The sequence below is a fragment of the Rhinoraja longicauda genome, chromosome 8, assembly GCF_053455715.1.
Source record: "Rhinoraja longicauda isolate Sanriku21f chromosome 8, sRhiLon1.1, whole genome shotgun sequence".
NCBI classification, from domain to species: Eukaryota; Metazoa; Chordata; class Chondrichthyes; order Rajiformes; family Arhynchobatidae; genus Rhinoraja; species Rhinoraja longicauda.
Window position 1 is genome coordinate 47,099,284 of NC_135960.1, and position 20,453 is coordinate 47,119,736.

The following is a 20,453-nucleotide window of genomic DNA, read 5'->3' on the forward strand; positions in this document are numbered from 1 at the left end:
CATTGGTAAGTTTTGTGCATTTAACTCACAAGGGAAAGGTCTCAATTAACTTTAAGTGAAACAAGTGCAGCAAAACTCGCTTTGCAATGGAAGGGAAAGTACCAATTGCTGTTTGCATGCATGCAAATGGACACAAACTCTCAGTGCATTGTTTACACAGAGTAAATGTATTGATATATTCCCCCCGAGTCAACCAGCTCTAAGATCTAAGGTAGTCATCTTCTTTTGCTTCATGTTTTCAGCTGAAGTAACCGGTCAAGAAAGAACAGAAATCCTAGTTGTTTAATTCAATCAATGTAAACCCTCCCATCTCCACCTCCTGCAGCATATTACGGTACCGGAATGATCCGCCTAGACCTCCGAGGAGCCGAAATACCGTCCCACAAAGTCGGCTGTGGAACCAGATCTGCTGGCTCCAGCCAGGCCGGAGTTACAGAGCCCCGGCCACAGGGGGCAAATTATACCAAAGTTCACATGAGGTTGAGAGCCGCATTTTTGGGGGGACATCTTGGCAGTGGGGGGGGGGGGGGGGGGAATTTCAAGTGCGTTCTCGTAATTTTGTCCAGATTAAAGTAGGTGCCAGACCACCAGTTCCTGGAAAATCGGTGGTGGACCTGTCCAATGTAAATATGGATTGTCTTGCAGAAGAATGACTGAAGATCTAAACAAAATGAGGAAAAATAACTTTATTCTTTTTGGAACATAGAACAGCACAGGACAGGAACAGTTCACGATGTCTGTGCCGAACGTGATGCCAAGATAAACAAATTTTATGAGCCTGCATATGATCCATATCCCTCCATCATAACTCCGTTTCCAAATTCATTTGCATGACCACAAACAATCTTCTCTGAATCAGTGCAATCAGGCAGATTAATTGAATGCAATTATTTATTTTTGATTGCTTTAGAAATATGCCTTGTTTAAGAATTTTAAACTAATGCAATGTTATTAATGTACCTGAAAATGAATTTAGATTTTAGATTTTAGAGAAGCAGTGCGGAAACAGGACCTTCGGCCCACTAAGTCTGCGCCGACCGACAGTCACCCCGCACACTAACGCTGTCCTACACACTAGGGACAATTTTATCAAAGCCAATTGCCTACAAACCTGTACGTCTTTGGAGTGTGGGAGGAAACCAGAGCACCCGGAGAAAACCCCCAAATTTTTTTTAATACACTTCTTCTTAGGCAGATTGTTGGGATCAGGGATGGATGGCTTGCTTTACATAGAACATAGAACAGTACGACACAGGATCAGGCCCTTCAGCCCACATTGTCTGTGCCGAACATGATGATAGGTTAAACTAATCTCCTCTGCCTGCATGTGATCCATATCTCTCCATTCCTTGCATATCTAAGTGCCTATCCAAAAGCTTCTTAAATGCCACCGTTGTAACTGCTTCCACTCCCACCCCTGGCAGCAAGTTCCAGGCACCCACCACCCTCTGTGCAAAAAAGACATGCCCCACACATCTCCTTTAAACTTTGCCCCTCTCACCTTAAAGTTATGCCTTCTATTCTTTAACAATTCCACCCTTGGAATAGGATTCTTAGAAATTACTCAAACATCTCCATTACTGCTGGGAATCGAGCAATCATTGTGAGTAACCATTTAACAAAGCAAGGAAACCAGAAGTAGTTGGGACAGGTATCATGACACCATATGAGGCGGCACGGTGGCACAGTGGTAGAGCTGCTGCCTTACAGTGCCAGAGACCCGTGTTCAGTCCTGACTGTGGCTGCTGTCTGTACGGAGTTTGCACGTTCTCCCTGTGACTGCATGGGATTCCTCTGGGAGCTCCGGTTTCCTCCCACACTCCAAAGACGTGCAGGTTTGTATGTTGATTGGCTTCTGTAAATGGCCCCCTAGTGTGTATGATACAGTATAACTAGTGTACAGGGTGATCACTGGTCGACGCTCACTCATTTGGCTGAAGGGCCTATTTCCATGTTGTATCTCTAACCTAAACGAAATGAATTGAAAAACATTTTAACAGATACATAGATAGGAAATGTTTCGAGGGAAAAGGGCCAAACCGAGGTAAATGGGACTATCTTAGATTGGACATCTTGGTCGGCATGGAGATGAATGGTGTCAAAGGCCTGCTTCCGCGCTGCATGCTGTGACTCTCGAGGCTGAGGGGAGACCTAAATATGTATATAAAATGAAGAGAATGATAGATAGGATAGAAAGTCTGAACCTTTCTTCCAGGGTAGAAATGTCAAAGCTACGGGCAGCATGATGGCGCAGCAGTAACGTTGCTGCCTCACAGCGATTGCAGCACCGGACCCAGGTTTGATCCCGACTACAGGGGTTGGCTGTACAGAGTTTGTATGTTCTCCCCGTGACCATGTGGGTTTTCTCCAAGATCTTCGTGCCACACTCCAAAGATGTACAGGTAGGTAAATTGGCTTGGTATAAATGTAAATTGTCCCTAGTGTGTGTAGGATACTGTTAATGTGCGGGGATAGCTGGTCGGTGCGGACTCGGTGGGCCGAAGGGCCTGTTTCCGCGCTGTATCTCTAAAGTAAAACTAAATTAAACTCGAGGACACACCTTTACAGTGAGAGGGGCAAAGTTTACAGGAGACGCATGGGGCATGGACATGCAGGCAAAGGAGCGACAGGCATATGGAGTCGTTTAGAGGCGTAGAGTCAATGGTTCAGTGGTACTTCATTGTCACATGTACCTAGCAACAGTGAAATTCCTTTTTCATACAGTTCAGTAAAATCCTACCATACACACGCCCAATCATACTGAAGTACAAAAGTGTAAGAATAGTAGATTGCACTGATAATAAGCCGGAGAGAGGGGGATAGTAGATTGCACTGATAATAAGCCGGGGGGGGGGGGGGGGGGGAGAGGGAGGGAGAGAGGGAGAGAGAGAGAGAGAGAGAGAGAGAGAGGGAGGGAGGGAGGGAGGGAGGGAGGGAGGGAGGGAGGGAGGGAGGGAGGGAGGGAGGGAGGGAGGGAGAGGGAGAGAGAGAGAGAGAGAGAGAGAGAGAGAGAGAGAGAGAGAGAGAGAGAGAGAGAGAGAGAGAGAGAGAGAGAGAGAGAGAGAGAGAGAGAGAGAGAGAGAGAGAGAGAGAGAGAGAGAGAGAGAGAGAGAGAGAGAGAGAGAGAGGGAGGGAGGGACAGAGGGAGAGACAGAGGGAGAGACAGAGGGAGAGACAGAGGGAGAGACAGAGGGAGAGACAGAGGGAGAGACAGAGGGGAGAGACAGAGGGAGAGACAGAGGGAGAGACAGAGGGAGAGACAGAGGGACAGACAGAGGGACAGACAGAGGGACAGACAGAGGGACAGACAGAGGGACAGACAGAGGGACAGACAGAGGGACAGACAGAGGGACAGACAGAGGGACAGACAGAGGGACAGACAGAGGGACAGACAGAGGGACAGACAGAGGGACAGACAGAGGGACAGACAGAGGGACAGACAGAGGGACAGACAGAGGGACAGACAGAGGGACAGACAGAGGGACAGACAGAGGGACAGACAGAGGGACAGACAGAGGGACAGACAGAGGGACAGACAGAGGGACAGACAGAGGGACAGACAGAGGGACAGACAGAGGGACAGACAGAGGGACAGACAGAGGGACAGACAGAGGGACAGACAGAGGGACAGACAGAGGGACAGACAGAGGGACAGACAGAGGGACAGACAGAGGGACAGACAGAGGGACAGACAGAGGGACAGACAGAGGGACAGACAGAGGGACAGACAGAGGGACAGACAGAGGGACAGACAGAGGGACAGACAGAGGGACAGACAGAGGGACAGACAGAGGGACAGACAGAGGGACAGACAGAGGGACAGACAGAGGGACAGACAGAGGGACAGACAGAGGGACAGACAGAGGGACAGACAGAGGGACAGACAGAGGGACAGACAGAGGGACAGACAGAGGGACAGACAGAGGGACAGACAGAGGGACAGACAGAGGGACAGACAGAGGGACAGACAGAGGGACAGACAGAGGGACAGACAGAGGGACAGACAGAGGGACAGACAGAGGGACAGACAGAGGGACAGACAGAGGGACAGACAGAGGGACAGACAGAGGGACAGACAGAGGGACAGACAGAGGGACAGACAGAGGGACAGACAGAGGGACAGACAGAGGGACAGACAGAGGGACAGACAGAGGGACAGACAGAGGGACAGACAGAGGGACAGACAGAGGGACAGACAGAGGGACAGACAGAGGGACAGACAGAGGGACAGACAGAGGGACAGACAGAGGGACAGACAGAGGGACAGACAGAGGGACAGACAGAGGGACAGACAGAGGGACAGACAGAGGGACAGACAGAGGGACAGACAGAGGGACAGACAGAGGGACAGACAGAGGGACAGACAGAGGGACAGACAGAGGGACAGACAGAGGGACAGACAGAGGGACAGACAGAGGGACAGACAGAGGGACAGACAGAGGGACAGACAGAGGGACAGACAGAGGGACAGACAGAGGGACAGACAGAGGGACAGACAGAGGGACAGACAGAGGGACAGACAGAGGGACAGACAGAGGGACAGACAGAGGGACAGACAGAGGGACAGACAGAGGGACAGACAGAGGGACAGACAGAGGGACAGACAGAGGGACAGACAGAGGGACAGACAGAGGGACAGACAGAGGGACAGACAGAGGGACAGACAGAGGGACAGACAGAGGGACAGACAGAGGGACAGACAGAGGGACAGACAGAGGGACAGACAGAGGGACAGACAGAGGGACAGACAGAGGGACAGACAGAGGGACAGACAGAGGGACAGACAGAGGGACAGACAGAGGGACAGACAGAGGGACAGACAGAGGGACAGACAGAGGGACAGACAGAGGGACAGACAGAGGGACAGACAGAGGGACAGACAGAGGGACAGACAGAGGGACAGACAGAGGGACAGACAGAGGGACAGACAGAGGGACAGACAGAGGGACAGACAGAGGGACAGACAGAGGGACAGACAGAGGGACAGACAGAGGGACAGACAGAGGGACAGACAGAGGGACAGACAGAGGGACAGACAGAGGGACAGACAGAGGGACAGACAGAGGGACAGACAGAGGGACAGACAGAGGGACAGACAGAGGGACAGACAGAGGGACAGACAGAGGGACAGACAGAGGGACAGACAGAGGGACAGACAGAGGGACAGACAGAGGGACAGACAGAGGGACAGACAGAGGGACAGACAGAGGGACAGACAGAGGGACAGACAGAGGGACAGACAGAGGGACAGACAGAGGGACAGACAGAGGGACAGACAGAGGGACAGACAGAGGGACAGACAGAGGGACAGACAGAGGGACAGACAGAGGGACAGACAGAGGGACAGACAGAGGGACAGACAGAGGGACAGACAGAGGGACAGACAGAGGGACAGACAGAGGGACAGACAGAGGGACAGACAGAGGGACAGACAGAGGGACAGACAGAGGGACAGACAGAGGGACAGACAGAGGGACAGACAGAGGGACAGACAGAGGGACAGACAGAGGGACAGACAGAGGGACAGACAGAGGGACAGACAGAGGGACAGACAGAGGGACAGACAGAGGGACAGACAGAAGAGAGAGAGAGAGAGAGAGGAGAGAGGGAGAGGGAGAGAGGGAGAGAGAGGAGAGAGAGAGAGAGAGAGAGAGAGAGAGAGAGAGAGAGAGAGAGAGAGAGAGAGAGAGAGAGAGAGAGAGAGAGAGAGAGAGAGAGAGAGAGAGAGAGAGAGAGAGAGAGAGAGAGAGAGAGACAGACAGACAGACAGACAGACAGACACACACAGAGGGACACACACAGAGGGACACACACAGAGGGACACACACAGAGGGACACACACAGAGGGACACACACAGAGGGACACACACAGAGGGACACACACAGAGGGGACACACACAGAGGGACACACACAGAGGGACACACACAGAGGGACACACACAGAGGGACACACACAGAGGGACACACACAGAGGGACACACACAGAGGGACACACACAGAGGGACACACACAGAGGGACACACACAGAGGGACACACACAGAGGGACACACACAGAGGGACACACACAGAGGGACACACACAGAGGGACACACAGAGGGACACACAGAGGGACACACAGAGGGACACACAGAGGGACACACAGAGGGACACACAGAGGGACACACAGAGGGACACACAGAGGGACACACAGAGGGACACACAGAGGGACACACAGAGGCTGGTACGCACCAGTGCTGGACATAGTCCTGTTACACAACTGCTCTGTCTCCATTCCCATGATGAACAAAGAGGAGAAGCTTCCCCACTTGCCAACACTGACCAAGCATTAACACTCGACAAGCTTGGGAGGTGAAAAGCCAGAACGATTTGCGCGCTAACACTAAACTCTCAGTGCAAGCCCAATTCAAAGCCTTGACGTGTCTGCAGAACAGATCCAAGCTGACAGTTGACTGAAGTCAAGCAAGGTTCCTCCAGGGAGCCCCACTCAGCTTTTTGCAGATGTCAGATCAAAATCGTTTTGCACTGAAGTGATATCTGTAATGCAAACTGATGCAATAAAAGAAAACTAAACACAAATGGGTTCTGGCTAACAAGGTCGGATCCACGTATCTGATTTTCAGCCGCAATCCTGGACTGCATGCCAGTTTGAGTTTAGTTTATTGTCATGTGGATCAGGGTAGAGTGAAAAGCCTTTGTTGCGTGCTAAGCAATCAGCAGAAAAACAATACATGGTTACAATCAAGCCGTCCACAATGTGCAGGTACAGGAGAAAGGGAAGATATACACAAAATGCTGGAGTAACTCAGCGGGACAGGCAGCATCTCTGGAGAGAAGGAATGGGTGATGTTTCGGGTCAAGACCCTTCTTCAGTCTAAAGGGTCTCGACCCGAAACGTCACCCATTCCTACTCTCCAGAGATGCTGCCTGTCCCACTGAGTTACACCAGCATTTTGTGTCTATAGAGTCAGAGTCATAGAGTGATACAGTGTGGAAACAGGCCCTTCGGCCCAACTTGCCCACACCGGCCAACATGTCCCAGCTACACTAGTCCCACCTGCCTGCGCTTGGTCCATATCCCTCCAAACCTGAGCTGTCCATGTACCTGTCTGACTGTTTCTTCAACGATGGGATAGTCCCTGTCTCAACTACCTCCTCTGGCAGCTTGTTCCATACACCCACCACCCTTTGTGTAAAAAAGTTAGCCCTTTGATTCCTATTAAATCTTTTCCCCTTTACCTTGAACCTATGTCCTCTGGTCCTTGATTCCCCTACTCTGGGCAAGAGACTCTGTGCATCTACACAATCTATTCCTCTCGTGATTTTATACACCTCCTTCGATTTAAACCAGCATCTGCAGTTCTTTCCTCCACAGGATAAAGGGAATAAGGAGGATGATATTGAAGGCGCCAAAGGTAAAAACGGTGACTTCAATATCATCCTCAAGATAACAGTAAAACTGCAGAAAGATCCAACTGCATCTTTAAGCTCAAAGCATATTTAATTTGTTCATGGAATATGACCTTGCTTAAAGATTCATATTTTACTGCAGATTTCACATCGTTTTCCCACTCAGTCCACTGGTTAGTGATTTTGGAATTAAAAATGAAATATTTATACATGACATATAAAAAAATTTTGAGGACAAATTTTATCCCCACCCCTGCCTTGAACCCTTGGAATATACAGCTTTGATTTTTAGATATCTCAGCAGAGACTGACTGGATAACTGACCATGAGGTATTTCTGACTGGTATGGTAAATGAATTGATACTTTGTCCCCTGATTTAGTCTTCCACACCAGTCCTGTTGCTGCCACCTAACCCCCCTCCCCTCACCCCCAGGAATGAGAGTCAAAGAGTGATACCGTGTGGAAACAGGCCCTTTAGCCCAACTTGCCCACACTGGCCAACATGTTCCAGCTACACTAGTCCCACCTGCCTGTGCTTGGTCCATATCCCCCCAAACTTGTCCTCTCCATGTACCTGTCTGTTTCTTAAACAGTGGGATAGTCCCAACCTCAACTACCTCATCCACCCACCACTCTTTGTGTGAAAATGTCACCCCTCAGATTCCTATTAAATCATTTCCCCTTCACCTTGAACTTATGTCCTCTGGTCCTCGATTCCCCTACTCTAGACAAGAGACTCTACCCCTACCCGATCTGTTCCTCTCATGATTTTGTACACCTCTATAAGATCACCCCTCATCATCCTGCGCTCCAAAGAATAGAGACCCAGCCTGCTCAACTTCTCCCGATAGCTCAGACCCTCTGGTCCTGGCAACATCCTCGTAAATCTTCTCTGAACCTTTTCAAGCTTGACAATAGCTTTGCTATAACATGGTGCCCAGAACTGAACACAAAATATTCTAAATGCGGCCTCACCAATGTCTTTTTACAACTGCAACATGACCTCCCATTATGGAGCTGTGCGTAGAAGTGTAGAACTCCAGATGTTGGTTTATACCAAAGATAGACACAAGATGCTGGAGTAACTCAGCGGGTCAGGCAGCATCTCTGGAGGAAAAGGAAAGGTGACGTTTCGGGTGGGGACCTTTCCTCTGACCCAGATATCAAGTCATCTTGATATCTTTCCAAATTATCCTGTAAAATGGTTCAACAAACATTTGTGCTTGAGTAATCCATGTTGATTGGTTTGGATTCTGGAACATATGGCTCTGGAGATTGGATATTTATGTTGGAGATTGACAGGTTCTTGATTTAGTAAGAGTGTTAGGGGTTATGTGGAGAAGGCAGGAGAAGGAAATGTAGATCACCATGATCGAATGGGAGAGTAGACTTGATGGGTCGAATGGCCTAATTCTGCTCCTACAACTTATGAATTAGATTCCCCAGTAATCCTTCCCCGGGACATAGATTCATTTCGAGCTGACGCATGAAGCTTCAAATCAGAGTATGCTTCCACACCCTTCTTCAGACGGGTTCCAACCCGAAACGTCATTCATCCTTTTTCTCCAGAGATGCTGCCTAACCCGCTGAGTTACGCCAGCATTTTGTATATAACAGCGGAGATATTACTGGCTCCCTCTGTTTTCCCAATATCTCTATTTTGCCCCATCCACCACAAAATTTGGTTTAGTTTAGTTTAGAGGTACAGTGTGGAAACAGGCCCTTTGGGATACCGAATCCACATTAACCATTTGTGCAAGGGAAATTAGTCTACTCAAGATTCGAGAGTGTTTCATTGTCATGTGTACTGACAACAGAACAATGAAATCCTTATTGGCAGCAGCATATCAAGCCCGTAAACCAGTACACATAGGGCAGCACGATGGCACAGCGGTAGAGCTGCTGCCTTCTGGCGCCAGAGACCCGAGTTCGAACCTGACCACGGGATCTGTCTGTACGGAGTTTGTACGTTCATCCTGTGACCGCGTGGGTTTCCCCCGGATGCACTGGTTTCCTCCCACACTCCAAAGACCTAGAGGTCGATAGGCTAATTGGCTTCAGTAAAGATTGTAAATTGTCCCTGGTGCGTTGGTCAGTGCCAGTGTGTGGGAATCACTGGTCGGCGCGGACTCGGTGGGCTGAAGGGCCTGTTCCCGCGCTGTATCTCTTTAAAAAAATAGATATGTTTAGTTTAGTTTAGAGATACAGCATGGAAACAGGACCTTCAGCCCACCGAGTCCGTGCCAACCATCGATCACCCATACAATAGTTCTATCCTACACCTCAGGAACAATTTGTGGAAGCCATTTAACCTTCATGTATTTGGAATGTGGGGGGAAACCGGAGCACCTGGAGAAAACCCACGCAGTCACAGGGAGAACATACAAACACCTTCTTCAGGGTATCGACCCAAAACGTCACCGATTCTTTTTCTCCAGAGATGGCGCCTGACCCGTTAAGTTTGTCCAACACTTTGTGTCTTTTTTTTGTAAACAAGCACCTGCAGTTCCTTGTGTCTCACTTACAAGAGTTTATTTATTTCTTGTTCTCACTTACATGGAACAGCTCAGCACAGGAACAGGCCCTTCGGACCACAATATCTGTGCTGAACATGGTGCCAAGTTACACTAAATCTCCTGTGCTTGTACATGATCCATATCCCTCCACTCCCTGCATATTTGATTAGTACAGGTAACGGAGGTTATGGGGAGAAGGCAGGAGAATGGGGTTAAGAGAGGAAGATAGATCAGTCGTGATTGAATGGCGGAGTAGACTTGATGGGCTGAATGGCCTACTTCGACTCCTATCACATGATCTTATATCCATGTGCCTATCCAGAAACCTCTTAAATGATGCTTTCATGTACCAGGATAGAATACCAAATGACACGCGGAGAGTTTCACATTCCTCCTTTCTGCGGGAGCAGTACGGAGAAATACAAGGAACAGAATTGAAAAGGCAGAGACATGTGTAAGGATGAAAAAGCTGCAAAGTGATCATTAATTGTCGGAACAAAGTAAACAATTCAACGCTGGAGCTCACACGGTGCAGAATTTATTTTCTTTAGGAAGACAGAAGGTGGAAGTGTATAAAATGATGGGAGGCATAGATAGGGTAGACAGTCAGAACTTTTTGCCCCACGGTGAAAATGTCCAAAACTAGAGGCCATAACTTTAAGGTGAGAAAGGTAAAGTTTAAAGGGGATGTGCGGGGCAAGATTTTTTTTACCCATGGGGTGTTTGGGTGCCTGGAATGCGCTGCCAGGAGTGGTGGGGAGATAGATACGATAGTGGCGTTTAAGACACTTTGGGATAGGTGCATTGGTATGCAGGGAATGGAGGGATATGGACCACGTGCAGGCAGAAGATTAGTTCAACTCGGCATCATGTTTGGCATGAACCTTGTGGGCCAAAGGACCCATTGTGTGCTGTACTGTTCTATGTTTTTGCATGCACTGTGTGTTATAGTCAAGACTGACTGCAGAGTTTCTTATTCTTGTTTCTCCAAAAGACTAGCGGGCATAGCTTTAAGGTGAGAGAGGTAAAGTTTAAAGGAGATGTGCGAGTTTTGGTAGATGCCTAGAACGCACTGCCAGGGGTGGTGGTGGAAGCAGATACGATAGTGGTGTTTAAGATTTTAAGCAGGCATATGGATAAGCATGGAATGTAGGGATATGGATCCCATTCAGTCAGAGGAGATTAGTTTAACGGCATCATATTCGACATGGACATTACGGGCCTGTTTCGGTGCTGTTCTATGCTCTATGTTTAGTGTTTTTAAATGACCGGTTCAATTTGTATGCCTCACAATAATGAGAAGTAGTGATTTAGTTTAGATTTTAATTTAGAGATACTGCAGGGAAACAGGCCCTTCTCCACACTTAGTCCACAACGACCATTGATCACCTGTTCACACTAGTTCTACATTATCCCACTTTCTCACTCCTTACACACCAAGGGCAATTTTTGTTACAGAGGCCAATGAACCTACAAAGCCACACATTATTGGGATGGGTGGAAACCAGAGCACCCCGAAGAAACCCACCCAGCCACAGAGAAACCGTGCAAACTCCACACAGACAGCACCCAAGGTCAGGATCAAACACGGGTCCCTGGTGCTGTGAGGCAGTAGGTCTACTAGCTGCACCACTGTGCCTCACATGGTTCCAAAACTAACCTCTGTAACACTTGCTCCTTTAGTTTAGTTTATTATTGTTACCTGTACCGAGGTACAGTGAAAAGCTTTTGTTTGCTTGCTATCCAGTCAACGAATCAAAGAATGTACGTGATTACAATCAAGCCGTCCACAGTGTACATTCAGGCCACACTCAAGTATAATAGGTAGTGCGAAGGGGAAGATACGGAGTGCAGAATTCTGATATTATAATGGTGCGGCGGTAGAGTTGTTGTCTTACAGCGCAGGAGACTCGGGTATGATCCATACCATGGGTACTGTCTGTAGGGAGTTTTACATTCTCCCTGTGACCTGCGTTTTCTCCGAGATCTTCGGTTTCTTCCCACACTCCAAAGACGTACACTCCAAGACGTAATTGGCTTGGTATAAGTGCAAGTGAAAATTATCCTTAATGCGTTAGGGTGCGGGGATCGCTGGTTGGTGCGGACTCGGTGTGCCAGTTTCCGCATTGTACCTCTGAAACTAAAACTAAGCTCCACACCCTCCCTTAAGGCTCACGCGGCTGAACATGTTCAGTGCGTAACAAACCTCTCTCAGCAACATAATCCGTTCGGGAACACCCTTCAGGCCGTTTTTTTCTGGCAGATTGCCGTAACTAATTGTAGGGTGCTCTCTCTCTCTCCCGAGTTCACCGAGGCTACTAGTTCTCACAATGTAGTGGGCGTGAGGCTCTGAAAAATTCTGTAATAACAAGGAACTGCAGATGCTGGTTTATACGAAAGATAGACACAAAGTGCTGGAATAATTCAACAGGGTGGCACAGTGGCGCTCCGGAAGAGCTGCTGCCTTACAGCGCTAGAGACCCGGGTTCGATCCCGACTATGGGTGCTGTCTGCAGAGAGTTTGTACGTTCTCCCCGTAACTATGTAGGTTTTCACTTGGTGCTCTGATTTCCTCCCACACACCAAAGATGTGCAGGTTTGTAGGTTATTTGGCTTTGTAAATTGTAAAATTGTCCCCACCGTGTAGGATAGTGTTAGTGTACAGGGTGATTGCTGCTCGATGCGGACTTGTCGATGCGGACAACTCCCTACAGACAGTACCCATGGTATGGATCATACCCGAGTCTCCTAAGTTGTAAGACAACAACTCTACCGCTGCGCCACCGTTGCACCATTATAATAGCAGAATTCTGCACTCCGTATCTTCCCCTTCGCTCTACCTATTATACTTGAGTGTGGCCTGAATGTACACTGTGGACGGCTTGATTGTAATCACGTACATTCTTTGACTGGATAGCAAGCAAACAAAAGCTTTTCACTGTACCTCGGTACAGGTAACAATAATAAACTAAACTAAAGGAGCAAGTGTTACAAGTCCGAAGGGCCTGTTTCCGCGCTGTATCTCCAAAGTCTAACGGTCAGACATTCACTTGTGTCTTTTATTGTATTGCCTTTCTGTATAGGAGATGATCACAGCACTTACATTCAGGAGCCTGAAAAGTTTTCTTCTGGAAAATCTTTTGAGGATGTAACAAGTAGAATGGATAAGGGAGTGGATGTGGTGTAACTGGACTTTCAAAAAGTCTTTGACAAGGTCCCACACAAGAGATTAGTGTGCAAAATTAGAGCACATGGTATTGGGGGTAGGATATTGACATGGATAGAGAACTGGTTGGCAGACAGGAAGCAAAGAGTAGGAATTGATGGGTCCTTTTACAAATGGCAGGCAGTGACTCGTAGGGTGCCGCAAGGCTCGGTGCTGGGACCCCAGTTGTTTACAATATATATTAACGATTTAGACGAGGGAATTAAATGTAACATCTCCAAGTTTGCAGATGACACAAAACTGGCTGGCAGTGTGAGTTGCGAGGAGGATGCAATGAGGCTGCAAGGTGACTTGGATAGGTTGGGTGAGTGGGCAGATGCATGGCAGATGCAGTATAATGTGGATAAATGTGAGGTTATCCAGTTTGGTGTCAAGGCGGCAGATTATTATCTGAATGGTGTCAGATTAGGAGAAGGGGAGGTGCAACGAGACCTGGGTGTCCTTGTACATCAGTCACTGTAAGTTAGCATGCAGGTACAGCAGGCAATGAAGAAAGCAAATGTCTTGTTGGCCTGCGTAGTGAGAGGATTTGAGTATAGGAGCAAGGAGGTCCTACTGCAGTTGTACAGGGCCCTGCTGAGACCACACCTGGAGTATTGTGTGCAGTTTTGGTCACCTAATCTGAGGAAGGACATTCTTGCTATTGAGGGAGTGCAGCGTAGGTTCACAAGGTTAATTCCCGGGATGGCGGGATTGACATATGGTGAAAGAATGGGTTGACTGGGCTTGTATTCACTGGAATTTAGAAGGATGAGAGGGGATCTTATAGAAACATATAAAATTCTTAAGGGATTGGACAGGCTAGATGCAGGAAAAATGTTCCCAATCATATCATATCATATCATATATATACAGCCGGAAACAGGCCTTTTCGGCCCTCCAAGTCCGTGCCGCCCAGTGATCCCCGTATATTAACACTATCCTACACCCACTAGGGACAATTTAAAAAAAAAAACATTTTACCCAGCCAATTAACCTACATACCTTGTTGGGGGAGTCCAGAACCAGGGGTCACAGTTTCAGAATAAGGGCTCGGCCATTTAGGACTGAGATGAGGAAAACCATTTTCACCCAGAGAGTTGTGAATCTGTGGAATTCTCTGCCACAGAAGGCAGTGGAGGCCAATTCACTGGATGCTTTCAAGAGAGAGTTAGATAGAGCGTTTAGGACTAACGGAATCAATAGATATGGGGAGAAAGCAGGAACGGTGTACTGATTTTGGATGATCAGCTATGATCATATTGAATGGCGGAGCTGGCTCAAAGGGCCGAATAGCCTACTCCTGCACCTATTTTCTATGTTTCCATGAGCTGTTCTAGTACATCAAGCGAGTAGACTGGACTTTGGTACCAAAATATGGCGACTGGTGCATATGTGCGCTATGCAAAAGGAATCTCACTGTGCAGTGCACACATGACGATAAAGCACCAGTGAACCATTGGTGCAGCTTAGAGTTGCTGGTTCACAGCCCCAACAACATGGATTCAATCTTAACTTCAGATGCTGTTCGTGCAGAGTTTGCACGTTGTGCCTGTGTCCGCATTGGTTTCCTCCGAGTGTTCACATTGCCCCTCGCATCTCAAAGTAGTGTGGGTGGTGTAAGCTAATTGGCCACTGAGAATTGCCTCCCCCCCCCCCCCCCCCCCCGCTGTGTAGGTAGAATGTGGGGAGAATTGATGGAAATGGCAGTGGGATGGGTCATGGGAAAATTTACTGAGAGTCAGATGTCTCTGCGAGCCTGTGTGGACGTAAAGTCAAACTGGCGTTTTCTACGTCATAAGGCAAAATTTAATGAAAATATGGGTATTTCTAAGGTGGAGATTGACAAATACTTGATTGGTAAGGGTGTCAAGGGTTATGGGGACAAGGTAGGAGAATGGTGTTGAGAGGGAATGGTAGATCATACAGCGTGGAAAACAGACCCTTCGGCCAAACCTGCCCACGCCGACCAACATGTCCCATCTACACTAGTCCAACCTGCCTACGTTTGACCCATATCCCTCTAAATCTGTCCAATCCATGTACCTATCGAAATGTTGCTTAAACATTGTGATAGTCCCTATTTCAACTACCTCCTCCTGAAGCTCGTTCCATACACCCACCACTCTTTGCGTAAAAAAGTTATCCTTTAGGTTCCTATTACATCTTTCTCCCCTCAGCTTAAACCTATGACCTCTGGTTCTCGATTCCCCTACTCTGGGCAAAATACCTTGTGCGTTTACCCGATCTATTCCTCTCATTATATTGTATACCCCTCATCCTCCTGCGCTCCAAGGAATAGAATCCTAGCCTGCTCAACCTCTCCTCAGGCCTCGCGTGCTGGCCACATCCTTGTAAAGATCAGCCATGATGAATGGTGGAGTAGACTCAGTGGGCTGAATGGCCTACTTCTGCTGCTGTGATATGGACATAAATACAAAGCTACATCTCAAAGAACGTCACGGTGATGTCTTCTGGAGCATTTGAGAGTCACTGTCCTCTCCCCCCCTCTGTCCTCTCCCCCCCCTGTCCTCTCCCCCCCCCTGTCCTCTTCCCCCCCCTGTCCTCTCCCCCCCCCCCTGTCCTCTCCCCCCCCCCTGTCCTCTCCCCCCCCCCTGTCCTCTCCCCCCCCTGTCCTCTCCCCCCCCTGGTCCTCTTCCCCCCCCCTGTCCTCTTCCCCCCCCTGTCCTCTTCCCCCCCCTGTCCTCTCCCCCCCCCCCTGTCCTCTCCCCCCCCTGTCCCCTCTCCCCTGTCCCCTCTTTTAGTACCTGCACTGATGTACAGCACTTTGGTCAACGTGGGTTGTGCTTAAATGTGCTATACAAATAAAATTGACTTGACTTGACTTAACACAAGGAGCAAATTTCCGTCTCCCGTTGAAATTCCTTTATTGGTTTTAAATGATGACTTTAGTAAAGTAGAAGGATGTATATTAAGTCTTACTTCAGAATTGAAGTTAACAGTCCGGTAGATTCCTCGGGTAGTTTTGCAATGGTGTTGATCCCATCTTTCACATCAAACCCCCATCAGTTTTTCACCTCTGCATCTTGAAGAAAAATACAGAAGTTATAAACAGCCTGAAAAAGGACCCCCACCCGAAACATCACCTGCCCATGTTCGCCTGAGATGCTGCCTGACTCGCTGGGTTACTCCAGCACTTTGCGTTTTTCTCTCTAGCTTTCCCCTGTTCTGCAGGACTCTCGTTCTTTCCATTCACCCACTCATGCTTCGCTCTAACTTTCCCCAGTAAGATCTCCAAGTCTGCAATGCCACCTCTCCCTCCATGCATGCTGCCTGACCTGCTCAGTATCTCTGTTCTTAATCCTCCAGGTGACACCGACCTCTTTGCACCACACCGGACGTGGTCACATGGTCATCAAGTCATTGGTTATTGACATGGTCATCAAGTCATACAGCACAGAAACAGGCCCTTCGGCGCATCTAGGCCATACCAACAAAGATACCCATTTATGCTTAGTTTAGAGATACAGTGTGGAAACAGGCTCTTCGGCCCTCCTAGTCCAGTGCTTCTTAAACTGGTGAATGGTTCACCCAAGCGTGAATGAAACTAGAGGGGTGCATGATGGGTAAATGACTTCATATATATAAAATTATACATAAGGGAGAATAAGACGCAAATTACTAAAAAACATAAGAAAATTTAGTCGAGGGTGAATGAAATTTTGTGATAAAGACACGGGTGAATGAGTTTAAGAAGCACTGTCCTGGTCCACGCCGACCAATCATCACCAGTTCACATGAGTTCTGTTATCCCACTCCCTCATCCACTCCCTACAAACTCGGGGCAATTTACAGAAGCCAATTAACCTACAAACCTGCACGTCTTTGGGATGTGGTAGGAAACTGGAGCACCCGGAGGAAACCCATGCGGTCACAGGGTTAAACTCCACATACTGCCCCAGAGGTCAGGATCAAACTCGGGTCTTTGACGCTGCGAGGCAGCAGCTCGGCGGCTGTGTCACCGTGCTGTCCACGTTCCACCTGCCCACATTTGGTCCATATCCCTCTAGATAAACCATAATCGAATGGCAGAGCATCCTAATGGGCCGAATGGCCTAATTCTGCTCCTCGGTCTTATGAACATTTGACTCTTTCCTTTCCAAGTACCCATCCAAGTCTCTTTTAAATACTGCGAGTAAATACTGGAGTCACCCATCCTTTTTATCCAGAGAAGCTGCCTGATCCGTTGAGTTACTCCAGCACTGTGTCTCCACCTTTGGTATAAACCAGTATCCACAGTTCATTGACAGTTGGTTCCATGAACCCACCACCCTCTGAGTGGTCGTGGACTCAGTGTGGGTTGACTGCACCCTAAAAGGGTCCAACTCAGACCAAGGGGTGAGGGTGGATCCCTATCCAGGGAACGTTGTAACCCAAGCTGCCCAGGACGTGAGAGGAATAGATCAGGTACACGTACAGAGTCCCTTGCCCTGAGTAGTGGACAGAGGTTTAAGGTGAGGGGGGGGAAAGATTTAGACTTTAGAGACACAGCTTGGAAACAGCTCCTTCGGCCCACCGAGTCCACGCCGACCAGCGATCACCCCGTACACTGACACTATCCTACAAATTAGGGACAATTTACAGAAGCCAATTAACCGACAAATGTACGCCTTTGGAGTGTGGGAGGAAATCAGAGCACGCAGAGAAAACCTACATGGTCACAGGGAGAATGTACAAACTCCATACAGACAGCACCTGTAGTCGTGATCGAACGCAAGTCTCTGGCGCTGTGAGGTAGCAACTCTATCATTGCACCGCCCTTAATAGGAACCTGTGGGGTAACATTTTCACACAAAAGGTGGTGGGTGTATGGAACAAACTGCCGGAGGAGGTAGTTGAGGAAGGTACTATCTCAACGTTGAAGAAACATTTGCACAGGTACATGGATAAGACAGGTTTTGAGGGATATGGGCCAAACGCGGGCAGGCAGGTGGGACTGGTGTAGATGGGACACGTTGGTCGGTGTGGGCAAGTTGGGCAGAAGGGCCTGTGTCCATGCTGCATAACTCGATGAACAGCACAGGTTCCACGTACCCACCACCCTCTTAGTGGTCCTGGACCCAATTTGGGTTGCCTGCACCTAAAAGGGTCCAAGTCAGACCAAGGGGCGAGGGTGGATTCTGGTCCAGGGAATGTTATAACCCAAGCTGCCCAGGACATGGAAGGGGAAGTGATAGATCAGCTGCCCAGGACATGGAAGGGGAAGTAGTAGGTCAGCTGCCCAGGACATGGAAAGGGAAATAGTAGGTCAGCTGCCCAGGACATGGAAGGGGAAGTAGTAGGTAGATGACTTCTGCATCTGCAGAGGAAGGCGCGCCCGGGCCATAATGACCATTGCAGGGGGAGCAATGCACCGGGTGGTAGCAGGTTGGATGAGGGAATGGGAATGGGTGTACTTACCTGCTGAGAGATGCCAGCCCGGCTGCCGCGCCAGGGACGTAGGCTGTCATTGCATCCCCTTCCTTCTGCACTGTCCTCTGCCCTCTCCCTCTCCCTCTCCCTCTCCCTCTCTCTCTCTCTCTCTCTCTCAACCCCTGCTCACCGCATCGCTCCCCCTCCTCCCCAGACCACACTTTGCCATTTAAAAATAAATGCAAGGGTTTGCATCCACCCCCAGCTCTCCTCCCGCAAAGAAGCCGGCACTCCCTTTCCTGGTTCTTGCTTGTGTGTGAGATGGTGCCCTGAGAGATTGACAGTTGTTGCAGCCCAACGGGATCCAAGGCTGCAGTGAAAGTGGGCTTGCCTTCAGTGCTTGTAACACCAATCACTTCCAGGAGCGAAGATCAAACCAGTCCCTCCCTAATGATTCATCCCAAATTGCATTCCTCAACTGCCAAATCATTGTTTATAGCTTCTAATTGCCCAAGTTTTATTATACTTTTTATAATTATTACTATGCTCAATATTACAGATATCGACACACAGTGCTGGAGTAACTTAATGCAGCACCTTTAGTTTAGAAAGGAACTGCAGGTGCTGGTTTACAAATGCTGGAGTAACTCAACGAGACAGGCAGCATCTCTGGAGAGAAGGAATGGGTGACGTTTCTGGTCTCACCCATTCCTACTCTCTAGTGATGCTGCGTGTCCTGCTGAGTTACTCCAGCATTTTGTGTCTATCTTTAGTTTAGTTTAGTTTATTGTCATGTGTACCAAGGTACAGTGAAAAGCTTTTTAGTTGCATGATCTCCAGGCAAGAGATACAGAAGTTTAAAAACGTAGGAATAATTATTAAAGTATAGTAGAACTAAAGTGTAATGGCTGTTTCTATACCTTCTCAAAGTCTAACTTTGATAGCCATTACTGCTCGGGGATGGAATGGAGGTATAGCTTACGCACACACCGCACTCTGAGATAACAAAAACGAATCTTCCAAACACTGTTTCTTAATTAATTGGTCTTTATTAAAGTAGCACAAATCAAAGAGTAATTCATAACTTTTCGTTCTTATCAACTGTTTCTTATTCAATCAATACAGTAAAAATCGTGTAGTCGTTACCGTGTGGTCCTTGTGAGTGTGGCTGGCGCGAGTGTGGCAGTCGTGAGTGTGACAGACGTGTGTGTGGTAAAAAACTATTCTCTCCATCCTCCGAGACTAAACTGACTCACAATCTCTGTCGCTACGCTAGCCTCCTCCAATGTAGACACTCCCCATTACATATCAAATCACACCCACAAGCATGCAAAAAAGACAGAAACTAGAAATATTAAACATAGCCATAATACAATGACAGTAACTAAATTAAGCATAAATGGCTCCTACACACCAGCCCCTAATTGTTCTGTGTATATGACGAAGCAATTACCAATAGATACCAAAAGGAGCTATAAAAGCTTAATATTTATCAAAAACAAAAGTGATATGCATTATATGTTGGCATTCAAACTTCTTTAGCGATTCTTCAATCTTCTCCTTCACCTTCTAGAAGCAGACATTTCTTGGTTATTGGTCTTACCAAGATGTTGTCCTTAGTCTGAAGTCGTACAGTACGCACAAAAACTTTAACATCTGGCATGATCTCCAGTATCTTTTTACGAAGTTTCGACAACATGTGATTTCGTCAACCTTTTCTTTCAGCTTGCCAGGATCTGTTTCAAAGCTACTCACAGCAGCCTGAGTTTCCTTTCTCTTATGAATCCACTGCAAAAGCATTGTTTTTAATTTAAGAAACCAAGCCACCACAGTCTTCAACTTATTCCATGATGAGAAATGGGTAATTAAATAGTTTGTTGAATCCAATAGGGCCTTAATAATGGCATTCACTAAGATGTCTTGCTTGATCTCCGGATCATTAGCAGAGAT

At 48.1% G+C, this 20,453-nt stretch overlaps 1 protein-coding gene across 2 annotated transcripts in view; it reads right to left on the reverse strand.

The window, feature by feature from the left end:
- The window catches only part of gpd2 (glycerol-3-phosphate dehydrogenase 2 (mitochondrial)), an 89,722-nt gene extending 70,893 nt beyond the window's left edge, over positions 1-18,829 (reverse strand). Inside the window, exons 1-2 of one of the 2 annotated variants that reach the window (XM_078403862.1) lie at positions 18,552-18,829; positions 16,074-16,176 (exon numbers count right to left, since the gene is read on the reverse strand). The gene's annotated coding sequence lies outside the window, so the exon portion shown is untranslated. The remainder of the gene's footprint in view (positions 1-16,073; positions 16,177-18,551) is intronic. The other variant, XM_078403863.1, reaches the window with a different exon arrangement.
- Between the last annotated feature and the right edge of the window lie 1,624 nt (positions 18,830-20,453).